This window comes from Pleurodeles waltl, chromosome 6, assembly GCF_031143425.1.
Source record: "Pleurodeles waltl isolate 20211129_DDA chromosome 6, aPleWal1.hap1.20221129, whole genome shotgun sequence".
NCBI classification, from domain to species: Eukaryota; Metazoa; Chordata; class Amphibia; order Caudata; family Salamandridae; genus Pleurodeles; species Pleurodeles waltl.
In genome coordinates this window covers 1,011,377,069-1,011,392,777 of record NC_090445.1, presented here as the reverse complement: position 1 = coordinate 1,011,392,777, position 15,709 = coordinate 1,011,377,069, and positions in this window count along the sequence as shown.

Here is a 15,709-nt window from a genome sequence, read left to right as displayed (position 1 = left end):
TTTCGGGCAAAAATAAAAGCATCAAGATAACTGGTGATCAATGTACCTGTGGGAGAGAGGTAGGGGTTTTGTCTAGTGGCAGTTTTGACTCATCTAAGGTAGTGCAGATGGTTAAAATGCCTGTTGCGAAAAATGTTTATCATGCAAAGAGCAGTATTTTATGTTTTCCAACACCTTACACTGGTATGAGAGGTGCTATTAAACAAATGAATTATATGTGACAGAGAGGCTATGGAGAGATATGAGGTCCTTATGGTTTAGTTCCTTTCTCCACCCCGTATTTATGTGAAAAAGCCTTTTCAGATCTCACGTACCTAAAAAATAAAAACAGAAATTGCTTGGGAAATGTAGAATCTGAGCTGAGGATTCAGCTTTCCTAAATAAGACCATACATGGAAACGTTAGTCACCTAAGATGCAGCGCCCGCCGTCACATTATAATATTTTGATTTTTGGATAATTGTTCAATATAAAATATCTAGATCTTTAGTAATTTGAGTATTTGTTTGGTGTGAACTTGCTTGTGTATTTTTTGTGAATTACTGTTTTAATGTTTGAAATTTAAATTATACAAATTGCTTTGGTGTCCCAGGCTCCCAGTAGTGATTGGGTGGAGATCCTCAGGAGTAAAAAGGTTGGAAATCACTACCTTATTTCATAGCTTCTGTAATTTTAAGGTATTAAAATAGAGCACAAGACAGAAAAGTAATGTTCCATTTGTTGCTTTAAACAGCTGCTTTAATTATGTTCCATGTCCTGACCTGCCTTTCACCTTGGCTGCTGGCTCTGGCAGAAGGCAAGTTAAAACTGGACTGTCATAACCTTGTAATAGTCAAGCTCTGACATCTTTTCTTCATAATCGGTGACTTGATAGATCAGAAGTAGCCAATCATGTAGAAATTAATGACTTCTGTTTATACAGGGATTACAGAATCCCATGTATTAAATAGTCTGTAACACCAAGAGCTTCTTCAGTGTAAATGCTCCCAGTTTTGACTGATGTGGAGCTGACGTTCCCAAGATCACACAGAGGAGCAGAAGTGTTATTAGAACTGAGGTTTCAGAGCACAGTTTACAATTATTGTCCGGATCGCTTTTGATATCTCTAGTGCAGTTTCAATTTGCATGAGGTGAGAGCCATGATCGGTGCGGGGCACAAAAGGTATGTTCTTCCTTTTCTCTCTCCTACCTTTATTTGCTTGGTACATGAAGACACAAGGTTCATTTTTAGACCTGACAGCCTTAGGGTGGTCACACCGAACTTTTTGCCTGTCTCCCTCCACTTTTTTAACACAGTTTATGCTCGTTTTTAGACTCTGCACACTTTACCACTCCTAACCAGGTCTAAAGTGCATATGCTCTCTCCCTTTAAACAAGGTAACATTGGATCATACCCAATTGGACTATTTAATTTACTTATAAGTCCCTAGTAGAGTGCACTATATGTGCCCAGGGCCTGCAGATTAAATGCTACTAGTGGACCTGCAGCACTGATTGTGCCGCCCACTTAAGTAGCCCCGTAACCTTGTCTCAGGCCTGTCATTGCAAGGACTGTGTGTGCAGTTTCTCTGCCAATTCGAACTGGCATTTAAAAGTACTTGCCAAGCCTAAAATTCCCCTTTTTCTACATATAAGACACCCCTAAGGTGTGCCCTAGGTAACCCATAGGGAAATGTGCTGTGTAGGCAAAAGGCAGGACATGTACCTATGTAGTTTACATGTCCTGGTAGTGTAAAACTCCTAAATTCGTTCTTACACTGCTTGAGGCCTTCTCCCTTCATAGGCTAACATTGGGGCTGCCCTCATACATGGTTTGAGTGGTAGCTGCTGATCTGAAAGGAGTAGGAAGGTCATATTTAGTATGGCCAGAATGGTGATATAAAATCCTGCTGACTGGTGAAGTTGGATTTAATATTACTATTTTAGAAATGCCACTTTTAGAAAGTGAGCATTTCTCTGCACATAAATCTTTCTGTGCCTTACAATCCACGTCTGGCTGGGTTTAGTTGACAGCTCCTTGTGCATTCAGTCAGACACACCCCAAACACAGGATACTCAGCCTCACTTGCATACATCTGCATTTTGAATGGGTCTTCCTGGGCTGGGAGGGTGGAGGGCCTGCTCTCACACAAAGGACTGCCACACCCCCTACTGGAACCCTGGTGGACAGAATTGAACTGAAAGGGGACCTGATGCACTTCTAAGCCACTCTTTGAAGTCTCCCCCACTTCAAAGGCACATTTGGGTAGATAAGCAGGGCCTCTGCCCCTTACAACTCAGACACTTCCTGGAGAAGAAACTTGCAACCAGAACCTGCATCCTATCAAGAAGAACTGCCTGGCTGCCCAAAGGACTCACCTGACTGCTTTCTGTGAAGGACTGCTGCCTTGCTGTTGCCCTGCTGCCTTGCTGCTCTCTAGCTGAGGTGAAGAAGTGCTCTCCAAGGGCTTGGATAGAGCTTGCTTCCTGTTCCCTGAAGTTTCAGGACCAAAAAGACTTCATCTCTTCAAGAAGGACTCCTTGTGGAGTGAAATTCGATGCACAGCCTGACAGAAACGACGCACAGCCTGCACCACGGTGAAAATTTCACTGCGCGCCGAACTGGAATGTCGCAGCCCGACATAGCAACAAGAAGATTGACGCAGCACCAGTGTGGCGACTGGAAATTCGACGCACGGCCCACTTGATCGACACATAGCTGAGCTGGAACGACGCAGCCCGACTACCAGAGAGGAATCGACGTAGCGCCTGCCGTGTGGTAGAAAATTCAACGCAATGCCCATCGGATCGACGCAGCTTCTGTGACTTCGTCCAGCGAGTGCAGGAAATCCACGCATCGTCCCCGGGGTGTCTGAAAACCCCGCAACCCGAAGAGGATCCACAACTGAGTGCCGGAAATCGACGCACAGTCATCCCTGCGTGGAAACGAAACAATGCATCGCCGTGGGCGGTCCGAGAAATCGGTGCACAACCCTTTGCTTCCACGCTTCTCCTCCTCTGCGGCCCTTTGCAGAGATTTTTTACGCAAACCAGGTACTTTGTGTTTGAAAGAGAATTGGTTTGCTTTTAAAAAACTTAAGACCTTTTATATCACTTTTCAGTGATATCTCTACATTTACTTCTTGCATCTTTGATCGTTTTGACCTGCATTTATCCAGATAAATATTATATATATTTTTCTAAACACTGTGTGGTGTATTTTTGTGGTGCTATATGGTGTTATTGTATGATTTATTGCACAAATACTTTACACATTGCCTTTAAAGTTCATCCTGACTTCTCAGTGCAAAGCTACCAGAGGGTGGGCACAGGACAATTTGGGTTGTGTGTGACTTACCCTGACTACAGTGTGAGTCCTTGCTTGGAAAGGGGGTGACCTGACTGCCAACCAAAGACCCCTTTTCTAACATTAATCAACATGTTTTTTCACATTTGGTATGAATATTTTGTAAATGTAAATAACAATAAAACATACTTTCAAACTGACAACATGCCTTCTTTTCTCCCCTTTTCACATCCATACTATATGATTGTGTACATTTATTGGAGTTTGGAGTCTGCATTTCGCAAATAATGGGTGATTTCTATAGGTTCAATTGAGAAGTCCCTAAGGATGTTGCTGTCCCCCCAGAAATGTATTGTCTCCTACGCCCCTGTTTAGCATGTGACCCCAGAGAAGGGTGGAATGAAAGGAAATTTGTTAATATGTGATTTGTACAGATCACAAGTCTGATTCTTAGAACATTATACCAGTTTAGTTCTTGAAAGTAAAAACACACACAAATTAGTATTTCCTTTACAACTACAGACAAGAGGACTCATTTACTACATTGGTGGAATAGCAGGCTAAACAACAGAGAACGCTCTCAAAGGCAAGATACCAGTGGATGTGTTGGAATAGTTTTCCCCCACTTATTTCCTGACTCAATTTGAAAATATAAGATTTCACAGATGAATTTTGTGTTACACAAAATTATTGAAATTTCACATAATTTTCCCTTTAACAATTTTACCTCACATTTTGTACACAAGAGACTCTATGACAGAGGTCTTCAATCTGGGGGTCGTGACCCCCAGGGGGGGCACGAAGTCCTGGAAAAGGGGTCGCTGATTCCTCCAGCCGATCCTTAAAATGCCTCAGCTGAACTTTAATTTGAGTCTCCTGTGCTGTGAAAGTCACACAGACAGCTAAGGAGACCTTCATCCCAGGGTGTCTACTTCCTGAATGAAATGCAAATGTGCTCTAAGAGCTAATCTGCGAATGTAAAGGGTGTTTGGGAGCAGCTTTAAATGATGGAATCACTCAAAGCTTTGTGAGGAAAAACATTTATTCTTTTAGAGGGGTAATGCAGAGTTAACAACTGCCCTGTGAAGTGCGCACTTTTAATTGTAATTGTATTTCCACAGTGCTTACATCACCTGGAGGTGTTGAAGGGACAGCTATTTAAAAAAAAAAGTATTGCATATGCTCTGATATTACTTAAATCTACATTTCGGAAGCACAGTTTTATCTCAATCCTTTTTGTAGTGGTCTATCTTATACTGTGTGTAATGCAAGTATAAAATAATGTCTTACATATTCACAGTGCTTTCCGTCACAGACTGTGACCTCATGGCACTTAAAATACACAAGTCACTATTCTCAACTGCACTAACCAAGATTTAGTTCTGTCGCTCTCTGGTTACACACATACTTCTGCAGTGCATTAATTAATAGAGGTTTCATAATGCACTACAGTGCATTTCCCAATGAGTAACAACTTTCTTTTATTTATTTTTCATTTAAGCTGGCTGTTACTTTATATCTAGATACCTGACGGTGAAAGACTTAAAAAAACGTAGAGAATATTTTGGGCTTATTTATGAGAGGCTTGCACTGCTGGAGCATAATTTATTTTTTTCACGCTTTTTTTTCACGCACAAGCCTCTCAGTCATACCTATGAGGTGACGCAAAGCAACCCTGAGTGGCTTTGAATTGCCTTGTAGGTATGGAGTAAGGCAAAGCAGTGCAAGCCGCTGCATTTCCTTACTTTGCGTCAAGGAGGCGTTCCATGGGCTTTGTGGTGGGCGTTCCCATGCAACACAGATGGATTTTGATGCTGTTTCAGATTTACAAAATCACATACTCTGGAGCAGTGCCAAAACTTTACGCCTCCCAGAGCAGGCATAATGAGGAGAAATGTTTTAAGTTCTCCTTGTTTTTTTCTCTTTCCATGTGTGTTTCATTCTGCCACACATATAGAAGGAGGTACAGTGCCTCTCTGGATTGTTTTTGTGCAGGAAGGCCCCCCTTCCTGCACAAATACAATCCTGCCTATGTTGGCACTAGGTAACAAGTGTGCGCCAGCGCAGGGGGAAAGGACAGAAATGCACTTTATTTCATAAATACAGTCCATTTCTGCCCTTTTGTATTGGTGTGGAGCAGTGTAGCAAGAAGACTTGCGGCGCTGCCCCACGTCAATTCCTCATAAATGATGACCTTTGTTTTTAGCCACACCCTTGACCACGCCCCCACAGTCACTGACCTTTGGTTTGCTAAACACTGTTTAATATTATTTCCTCACAGTAAAAATGATTTGCTGTGGGAAATGGGGATGTTTATTATTGTTGATGATAAGGAGTACCAGGTTCTAGATATTTTTTATCAGGAGGGGGTCCTTACACCTAAAAACTTTGAAGAAGGGGGTCCCGGCAACAAAAAGTTTGAAGACCCCTGCTCTATGGAGCAAAAAAATACTTGATGAGGAACAATTTCTATTTAAACTAGTCTTTTGTCTGTACAATGCAACACTTTTTTTTAAACCAAAAGTGGGAACTCAAGTGAAAGAAGTTACGCACAGACCAAAATTTAGTCTAAAGGGGTAATTTCACAAAATCTTTATGGAATTTGAAAAAAAAGGTAACACCTCTATCTGTAATGGCTCAAATTCTAGGCATTTGCATTAGAAGGTTACTTTGCAGTTTCTTTCTACTGGGGTGAACATTGAAACCTCCTTAGCTGACAGGGACTGATCCTTCCCAGTCCTGGCTTTTTAGAAATTTCAATATGTTCCATACCCCTCTCCCTGGGGTTTCAGCAATAACATATCCATTCTCACTGTAATTTTATATTTCGTGCAGCTATTGAACCTCAGCCTTTGAACCTGGTGCATGACTTGGATATTGCATATTACAAACAACTTATATTCTTACAGGACGATTAAAGAATATGTTTTTGTTTTCTTTTGAGAAAAAGAACAGCTTAGTCAATGCATTTTTAGGTCTTGACTACAGACCGCTTTTAGTTTTCTGTTTGTGAATGACCTCATGTGGACCATTCAAAAAAACAAAAATCAAAACCTTAAAGTGGTAATAGAGCCTGCCACTGCTTAGCATTGGTTGATTGGGTGACATACCTGTCGCTTTCCTTGCTTGCTTCTTATTCGACAATTTTTCTTCCTCTTCCTGAGTTTCTCCCTGTCCTGGAGCAAATCGTCTTTTACATCCTTAACTGGATGACTTCTATCCTTTCACTGTTAATATTTGTGAACCTACTTTATACTTAAGTGCTCTTTGGAAGTGCATGTAAATTCTTTATCTTTCTCGTGTACTGCTCCTATCCTCAAATCACCTGCACTACTACCCCTCTTTGTATGGCACCATTGTGTTTTTCTGTGAGAAATACATCTTTGCAGAAAAGAGAAAGGCCTGTTGAACTTTAGGGATGCCCATTCAGTGTTTGCTTCAGATGTGAATGAATGTCCATGTGATTCCATTGCTTGGGATTATTTCATTTGGTGCTCAGACAATTGATTCTCATGGGACTCTTGATTTCAACTTTTACAATAACCCAGGTCCCAGTGGGCTAACTGGATTTAGTAATGTTTACATCCTTACAGCAGGACAATTCACTGTTTTGGAGACAGCAGCATGACACTATAAGTGATTCACATTGCATGTGATGTATGTTATGTACAGTGCTTACAGACACCAGAATTGTGGTAAGAAATCAGGAGCAGTGGAATAAAGGTGGTTCATTTAAACCCTGGGTATAGGTCTGAAATTTATCAATGCATTTGGATTCTGTTTTACACAAAAGACAACAATGAAGCCTCTGCTTGTGTCTGTGCTAGCCACAGATAGAACTGACCACTTAATTTCATTTTCAGAATACTTTTCCTCTTCAAGGTGTTGTACCAACGGTGCAACAACTTCTTTGCAGCATATCCATGATCTGTGTTGCAAAGTTGTTGGACAATTTAATACGTACAATAAAACGTATGCATGTCTTACTTTGCTGTATTTTGTTTATAATTTGATATGTATAACATACATGTTTATACTCTGGGCCTCACTATGAGGCTAGTGTGGTAGCTTGAGGAGTGAAAGGAATTCTGTGCATGGGAATGATGTCGTAACTGATGTCACATCAGAGTGTTGGTGGGGAGAATTCTGATTCTGGTGGAGAGCTGTTGATGGGAGGCTGTCTTACTGTGTCTTGGATAAGGTACTTCAAATAAATCTCAAGTATTTGGATTTCCCTCTTCATTACAGCTAGCAGTATTGAGACAGCCTGCCTCGGGGTGGCGGTAAGACCGCTGCACTCTAGGTGGTCCCACCACCTCATTATGAACCTTGCAGTCGGACTTCCTTTCACGCCAGGAACATGGTTCCCAATGGGCTGATGGCAGTGGGATTCAAGGTCAGCTACGGCAGAGCTGCGTTCGGAGCCACCATGCTGATCATGAGTCCCCTTTCTGCCAGCCTTTTCACGGCGGTTTAACTTAATTGAAAAGGAAGTGTTGGGGACCAGAGGGGGGCCCTGCACTGCCCACGACCATGCTGTGGGTAGTTCAGGGGCCCCCTTGCCAAGCACATTCCAAATGTGCACTGTCTGCTTTTCAGACAGTGCACATTCGGAGGGTGCCTTTGTGCTATGGTATTGGCCTCAGCTTCCTTAAAGGAGCCAAGACCAATACTGTAGCACTATTCCCATTGTGCTGACCAGCAGGAACATTGTAATACGATGTCCCCACTGGTCAGGCCAGTGGGCACATCGTAATACGACTGGTGGTGAGGCCGCTGGATTGACGCTGGTCTCATCCCGCAAGTTTGGCAGTTGGCTAGTCCGACTGCAAAACTTGTAATTAAGGCCTCTGTCCTTTTCTACACCTTGATGTCGGGGATTATGTAGGCCCTCATTTTAAATTATTCTCTCTTTAGACCATACTCTGCCCCATGTAAGACATATAAAGGCATATGATTCTCCTTCAGTTTCGTCTTTCCAATATCGTCACAGCAGTTGTAGTGACAATCAAGGACAGCTGCCTCACATACACATTAGTTATAACATTAATTCCTCTTTCCAACATGGCGATCTTCGTTTGTCCATTTTAAATTCAGTGTGTCAGCACAATATGGTGTCCGATTCTCACATCGTTTGTACCTATAGCTTTCAAATCACAAGATGCCAAGTCCATGACCAGTGGATAAGGAATACTTTATGGGCCACATGTACATAGGTTTCATTTTGCCAGTTCCTAACAGCAAATATTTGTGATTCGCTTTTAGGAAATCAGAAACACCTATGTATTATTGTATCCTTGAAACATTTAGCAATTTCAAATGGGCTCGCGGTTGACCTTCCTTATTACCATTTATGAGGGAGGTCACAATTTGCGACCCATTGGGAACCACTAAAAACAGAGGGAAGGTGGCCTGCTGGGAACAGTAGACCAGCATGTTTGATTTTTAAAAAAGCATTTTTTTTAAATGCAGCCCGTTTCCCTTAAAGGAAAATGGGTTGTGTTTCAGAAAGAAAAATTAAACGTTTCAGCTTCATTTTTTAGGAGTAGGCAGTGGTCCTTAAAAAAATTTGTGGCATGCATTCACAAAAGGGAAGGGGTCCCTTGGGGGCCTATTCCCGTTTGTGAATGGGTTACCACCAAATTGGCATGTGGCCAACAGCTTTTTTATGCATGTCCCAGTCCACACATAAGTGGACTTACACAAAGAAGCACGAACACACTTGGGAACTCAGAATGATGGGGTGGATCAATCTGTACAAACCTCCACTACCCATCATGCATCTCAACAAACGGAAGTCCTGCTTTGCAACAGGAAGCTATATTTTATATACATGGCCGAGATAAGTGTCATTATCGGGTCTAAACCAGGAATTAAGTATGAGACCTCTGGTTTTGTGCACTCAAAAGGCAAGGGAGAATTTTAAAGCGTAGAAGGGTCCACCCAACAAAAATATGATAGGTTAAGTTACTGGCCGAGTTAGAGCCGTGACTTGGAAACTTTGAGTCAAAAGCATTCCATGTACGCATATTGTGATAACTCAAACCTATGCTCTTTCTCCGGAGGTAGTCGAAGGGGAATGGGAGCCTGCGGCCTACCTTGAACATCTTAAATAAACAAGGTGAATACTGGTGAGTAAGACGATTTTGTGCCCTCCAGCTGGCAGACCCCAAAAGAATGATAGAATGTGACCTTATTTGAGAACTCATGTTCGACAGAGCCCTGGATCCGAACGGAGAGAAGAAACACGCATCCCTGTGTATGTATACGCTTATTCAATACAAATAATTTTCAACATAATTTTTAAGTTGTGCAAATGAAGGTTGGCAGCGAGATGAATGCTTCCCGAGTCTCTCTTTGGGCCAAGTAACTAATGCGCCACTGTTTACTGTTGCATTCAAACTTTTAGCCAGGGCCAAAGTCATACAGTCGCATATGGGGTGTGCTTGGGCACATCATGTTCAGGGCCGCGTGGCCAGCCGTAAACATAGGGAAAAAAGTTTGTTTTTTTGGAGATGAAGGCAAGCACTGGGAGAGTTCCTATAAAAGTACAGTATTATGTTCGCATTAAAAATCCATGTTTCACTTTTCATGTCGTAAAACCAGTCCAGATGTTTTTTAAGCACAGAGAACCCACAGTCTTCATTATCCTATTTCACAGAGCGCGCTGGGCCTGCCCGTGAAAGTGGCATGGCTTAGCCATAGCTTTAAATGCCTGGGAGGGAGAATGTTGTCATTGCTGGACTGGGGTCCTAGGAACAAAAGCAGGTATTTATTAAGACCGAGATTTGCTTCCATGCACACAACTATTTGAGGTAGCCTTGTCAGAGTAATTGATGAGTACTATGAGAAAGACCGTATATACTGTCTATATTATTTTGATTTTATTCGACTATTTTTGTAGAGGTGGAAAGCAATAGCTCAGTTCCAAATACACGGAAAACAAGTATCTATAAATGCTATAAGATTTACTTTGCATGAGGCCTTTTCCAAAATGGCAAAGATGTAGCTGTCCTGGGAGCTGGTAAGATGGATGGCTAAGCATGTACACCAGCACTCGTGTTACATATGTTCACTTGCACTGGTTTCTCTCTTCTCCGATCCTGCCTTAACTTTGATGTATTCGAAATTATTAAAGTATGTGCCATGACGCCATTATGCTGTTACTTTTCATAATATGCCAGTAGTTTCCACCTTTAAGCCATGGCCTGCATTATGCCACGCATTCCCATAAATGTCATGAATTACAACCACAATGTAAGGGGCAGCATTATAACAGATGTAGGTGCAATGCATACCCCCAGTATGTCAAGAATTGCCATCATTGTTAATTAAATGACTAAAGTATGGCAAGAATTACCACATACTGTTAGTGTCATATCTGTGCAATCGATGCCTTTGATATGGTAAGAACTATCACCATACTAATAGGATCATCATTATGTCTTGGGTGGGGACCACTGTGGCATGGATGGGCACAATATATCCCTGACCAGCACTATGACAGGGACAGACACAATCATAACGTGTTTGGATTTATCATCATTATGTTACAGCCATAATTTTTCAGGAGTAGGCACCATGCCATGGATCCTGAGAAGTTGCCAAGAAATACCACCATCAGGTGAAGGCTAGCTTTTTACCAAAAGTCAGCTAGCTTTTTACCAAAAGTCAGCAGTTAACATCATCACATAGATGCTCACAAGTTGCCACAAACTATATTCATGTTGACATGTGCAGCAGATTACCCTGGTAGGCAATGACCATCATCCCAGGAATGCCCAAAAATTAGTTGAGAATTCATCAGTTGGATGTTTTAATGCATGCCGGTATCTTGTGACTCTTTGGAAAGGGTTGTCAGGCAACATAGTTTATATGAAATGCCAGTATTGGACAGTCTCAAAGTTGAAGTGTCTTGTAAAATAACTGGTATCACATAGCAGCCTTTGGGGACTCCCATTCAACACTCACATATATTTGTTATATACCTGACACAACAGGACAATCTTTAAAGACATACAATTGTGGCCTATACTAGTATTGGCACAACATGTCCAGGATCTGGGTAGCATGCCATTGAATGGGTTATTTGGTACTGTATGCAACACCAATACATGGGATTCGGTGGCATAGTTCACTACCAGTACAGCGTGGACTGCTTTATTACTTTAGCTGGGGACAAGTGAGAGATATTAACCATACGGCTCGGGTGATCTCCTCAAGCTGCAAAGGGCTGACTTCAAAGCTTCAAACATTTGCCACACACCACAATGGACCTCATCTCCCTGGAGGCTGTAGAAGTAGGGTCTTTTCCTAGTACAGTTTCACCTCCTGGTGAGAGTCTTCACCACATGCTTCTACTCTTTTGTCTATGTACAAGTGTGTAGATTGGTATCCCCTTTTGACTATCTGCACCCTGGACTGGGCGAGAGGGACACGTATGAGTGCCTGGGGAAGAGATGACAAGTTGTGTGCCCGAGAGAAAGGGGAAGAGTGAAGGGTATTGAGGAACCAGGGAAAGGGTCAAATGGTACTGCATCGGATGGCCAGTGCCTAGAGATGGAGATTGGTGGATTGTGGGCACTCCTGGGGCAGGGACATAGGTCTCACCAATAGACAAGCGGTAGGGAGAGCTCTTTTTTGTACCATTTGTTATGCAGATGGATTGTTTCTTTCTTATGTATTGCACGAAGGTAGCAGAAAGGTAACTGATTTTCCAATGAAACAACATGCAATGGGTTACTTATTGAAACAAGAATGTAAGCCTTACTTTACTAGCACTATTACAGTTACACCTAAAAATGTAATGACATATTACATTTTCATCACTCTATCTCTCTTATTTAGATAATTCTTGAATGCCCATACTTACTCTTTAAGGCACGTTGCCTCAGAATTCTTTGCTGAGCTAAGAGCCCACAATAAAAAAAATTCTCGTTGTAACAATATTAATTTACTTGTTGTTCTCGGCATATCGCTTTTGGTGATATGTCTGCGAGGAGTTAATGTTTTAAGGCCCATTAGAAGGTTCACTGGCTTTCCCGCAAATATTTAATGTGCGTCATTACATTGTCTGCACTGCACTGGAATAACTAGATGTAGTCAATGTTTTGCTTATTTTACTTTCTGAACTTAGGTGATTTTTCCTTCCATTTGAACCCCTCCCCTTAGCAGGTAAGCTACTATTTTATACTGCATTGCATTCTACATACCAAACAGTGTTTTTACCGCACACGTTGACTGGTGTTGTCTACTGTGCACCGCATATGTCTCTCAGCCAGTGGACATGAGGTGATCCTGTCTCCTCTGCTGCCAATGATCACGTGGTGACCATATCTCCTCTACAGAATCTCGGAAACATGCTGTGACATTTTGATGCTGTGTGAAGGAGTTTCAGAGGGCTGATCCTTATTAGTGCATTAGCCTTTCTCCAAATTAATTCAGTTAAGTCATGTTGCTGGTGAGGAGTTTGAGGGAGTGTGGGAAAAGGTAAAGTGCTTGGAGACAATAAAGATGCATCAAGGTCAGTTGGCAGTGGAAAGACATTCCTACTAACACTCCTTATTGAAAAGTGATACTTTTTTTCTTAAGAATTGGCAAATCATGTTTGTGGTATCTCAAAAAATTTGAATCAAGGTGCCAATTTCTAATATGGAGATAGTCTTCGAGTGGGGTGCATTTTTAGTGACAATTTTTACTTGAGGATTAAAGAAGAGTGTATGGATTTTTATTAGAATGATTTATTTGACTTTTTTATTATAAAATATGTAATATTTATGGTTAGGGTTAGTATTAAGTTGAGGTTTAAGTACAATAAATGCAATAAAATACTTAAAAACACTAAAACATTGTTGGTGTCAGGCTTGGGATAAAGATAAATACTACAATAAAATTAATAAATGGTTATTTTGAATGTTAGGGTTATTGCTAGGGTACTAGCAAATATCTAAATTTTAAAATTACGGTGCCTGGTTACAACAAGGGTCACATTAAGGATAATAATTATTTTCTGCACACATAATAAATACATTAATATACATTTGCATAATTAAAGTTAGGAAAAAAGATATTAACACAATTCCCTCAAGAACTAAATAAAAAATAAAGTTTTAGATAGATATGGGATTTATACAAAGGGGTTTGAGTGATGGTAAAATTAAAATGTAAAACTTACCCGATTGATGTAGTGGTAGATGATGCGGTGTCCTCAATGTCACGGTTGGTCGATGTAGTAATAGTTGATAAAGAAACATATAACTATATTTATTTATTTGTTTGTTTGCTTAATTGTTTACTAGTTTTGGAAAATGCTGGCATGTGCCCTTTTGGTATGTCACAGCACTGATAACTGAGTAACCAGTAGTTATTGTTGAGTCTATATCCCCATCCTTTCTGGACTGTAGGTTAAAGATCAGGGGTTATGAAGTGAGACCATTTCGTTTCAGTCTTTGGGGCATTGAACAGTCCTTGTAGTGGCCCTGTCCCTGCTTGTAGATGGGGTAGTCCTGATGCTTTAATGGATGGTGGGAATGGCTGGGTTTCACAAATAATTCCACAGATACAGTTCCAATGGACAACTGTCCCAGAGATTACAGCTTATTTTTCCAGCATAATCTGTTTCATCAAATGGCAGGTCAAGGAGGATTAATAATTCTGACTGACGGACATCAAATGATGCAGAAACGTCTTCCTTGATAATAGACCTGGCATCTTTTGATGCGTTTCCCCTATTACCTCCTGTATGCTGGACTATGTTTTTGCTGGTTTATTGTCTCAGCGCACTTTACCACTGCTGATCAGTGCTAACGTGCAAGTGTTGTCTGTGTAAAATGCATTGGTGATAGGTTTATCCATTATTGCTATATTTGATTTACTAGTAAGTCCCTAGTAAAGTGCACTAGAGGTGCCCAGGGCCTATAAATCACATGCTACTATTGGGCCTGCAGCACTTATTGTGCCTCCCACATGAGTAGCCCTTTAAATATATCCCAGACCTGCCACTGCAGAGTGTGTGTGCGCAGTTTTGTGCGCCAGTTCAACCTGGCAAGTGTACTCACTTGCCAGGCCCAAACCTTCCCTTTAACTACATGTAAGTCATCCCTAAGGTGGGCCCTAGGTAGCCTCATGGGCAGGGTACATTGTCTCCAAAAGGTAGGACATGTACTGGTGTGTTTTACATGTCCTGAGAGTGAAATACTGCCAAATTCGGCTTTCACTATTACAAGGCCTATCGCTCCCATAGGTTAACATGGGGACTACCTTTAAATATCCTTTAAGTGCAGTTTCCCATTGGGAGCAGATGGAGATATGAAGTTTAGGGACTCTAAACTCACAATTAAAAAATAAATCTTTTGGTAGAGTTGGTTTTTAGATTGTCTGTTTGAAAATTACACTTTTTAAAAAGTGTAATAGAAAAGGGGTATGGCCTACGAAACAGCGAGGCCAGGCCAATCAAACTACACAAAAGAAACAAGAGCAAACACTGGCATCGTGAGCAAGCAGAAGGACAAGCAATTAAAGTGATTTATACTTCAGTGCAGCAAGTCGAGGAGTGTTTCTTTCTCTACTTGAATCGTGAGACCCCTCCTTTGGTGGTAAGCCATTCACAAAATGGCAGTTCCTTCTTACCAGTTCTGTTTTGGTGTTCTGTGTCCTGAAGAGAACCCTTGAATCCAGTGGGTTCGAAATGCGTCGACAATAGGGAGCAGCAGTGAGCGCTATTAAAGAAGATATGGCCTTCAGGGAGAATTCAAAGCATGGTCTTGCATTGCACATCATTCCTGTTTGAGCTACCACAAAGACTTATAATTACACCTCTGTGGCTTTCTGTTCTTTAAGGAGGAGCCTTAAAATTTTCCAAATGAGTTAGACTATGAGTTTCCTCTCTTTCAAGTTTGTGCAGAACTTGAATTTTAGGTTGATTTTTGTGTCACTTTTTGTTCTTCAATTTCTATATTGTCATATATTTTTGATGTAAGTAATGTGTGTGCAGTGCCCAAAAACTTTTTTCATATGAGGTTATTGCTCACTTTTGTATTTGTTCTTCTGTGTGCGATTAATGTTAATCAATTACAATTGTTCTGCATAAATGTCATGTATTAATGCTAGGGAGAGGTAATTGCTTTTGTCTTCTCATTGTAAATAATGCATTTTTTCCAAGTTAATCACAGTGATGGCTCGTGTTTCTTTTGTGTACTTTTAGAAAGTGGGCATTTTCTTGCTTAACCATCCTGTGCCTCTGCCTGTCTGTGAAATCCACGTCTGGGTCAGACTGACACTTGGGCTATTTGTGAATTCCCTCTAGACAGTGACACAAAGGGAGCTGAGGTGTGTCCTGCATACCCTGATGAGTCTCCTTGGGCTAATAGTGGTGGGAGGAGCTGACACCTGAACCAGAATACGGCTGGACCTGCCTGCAAAAAGA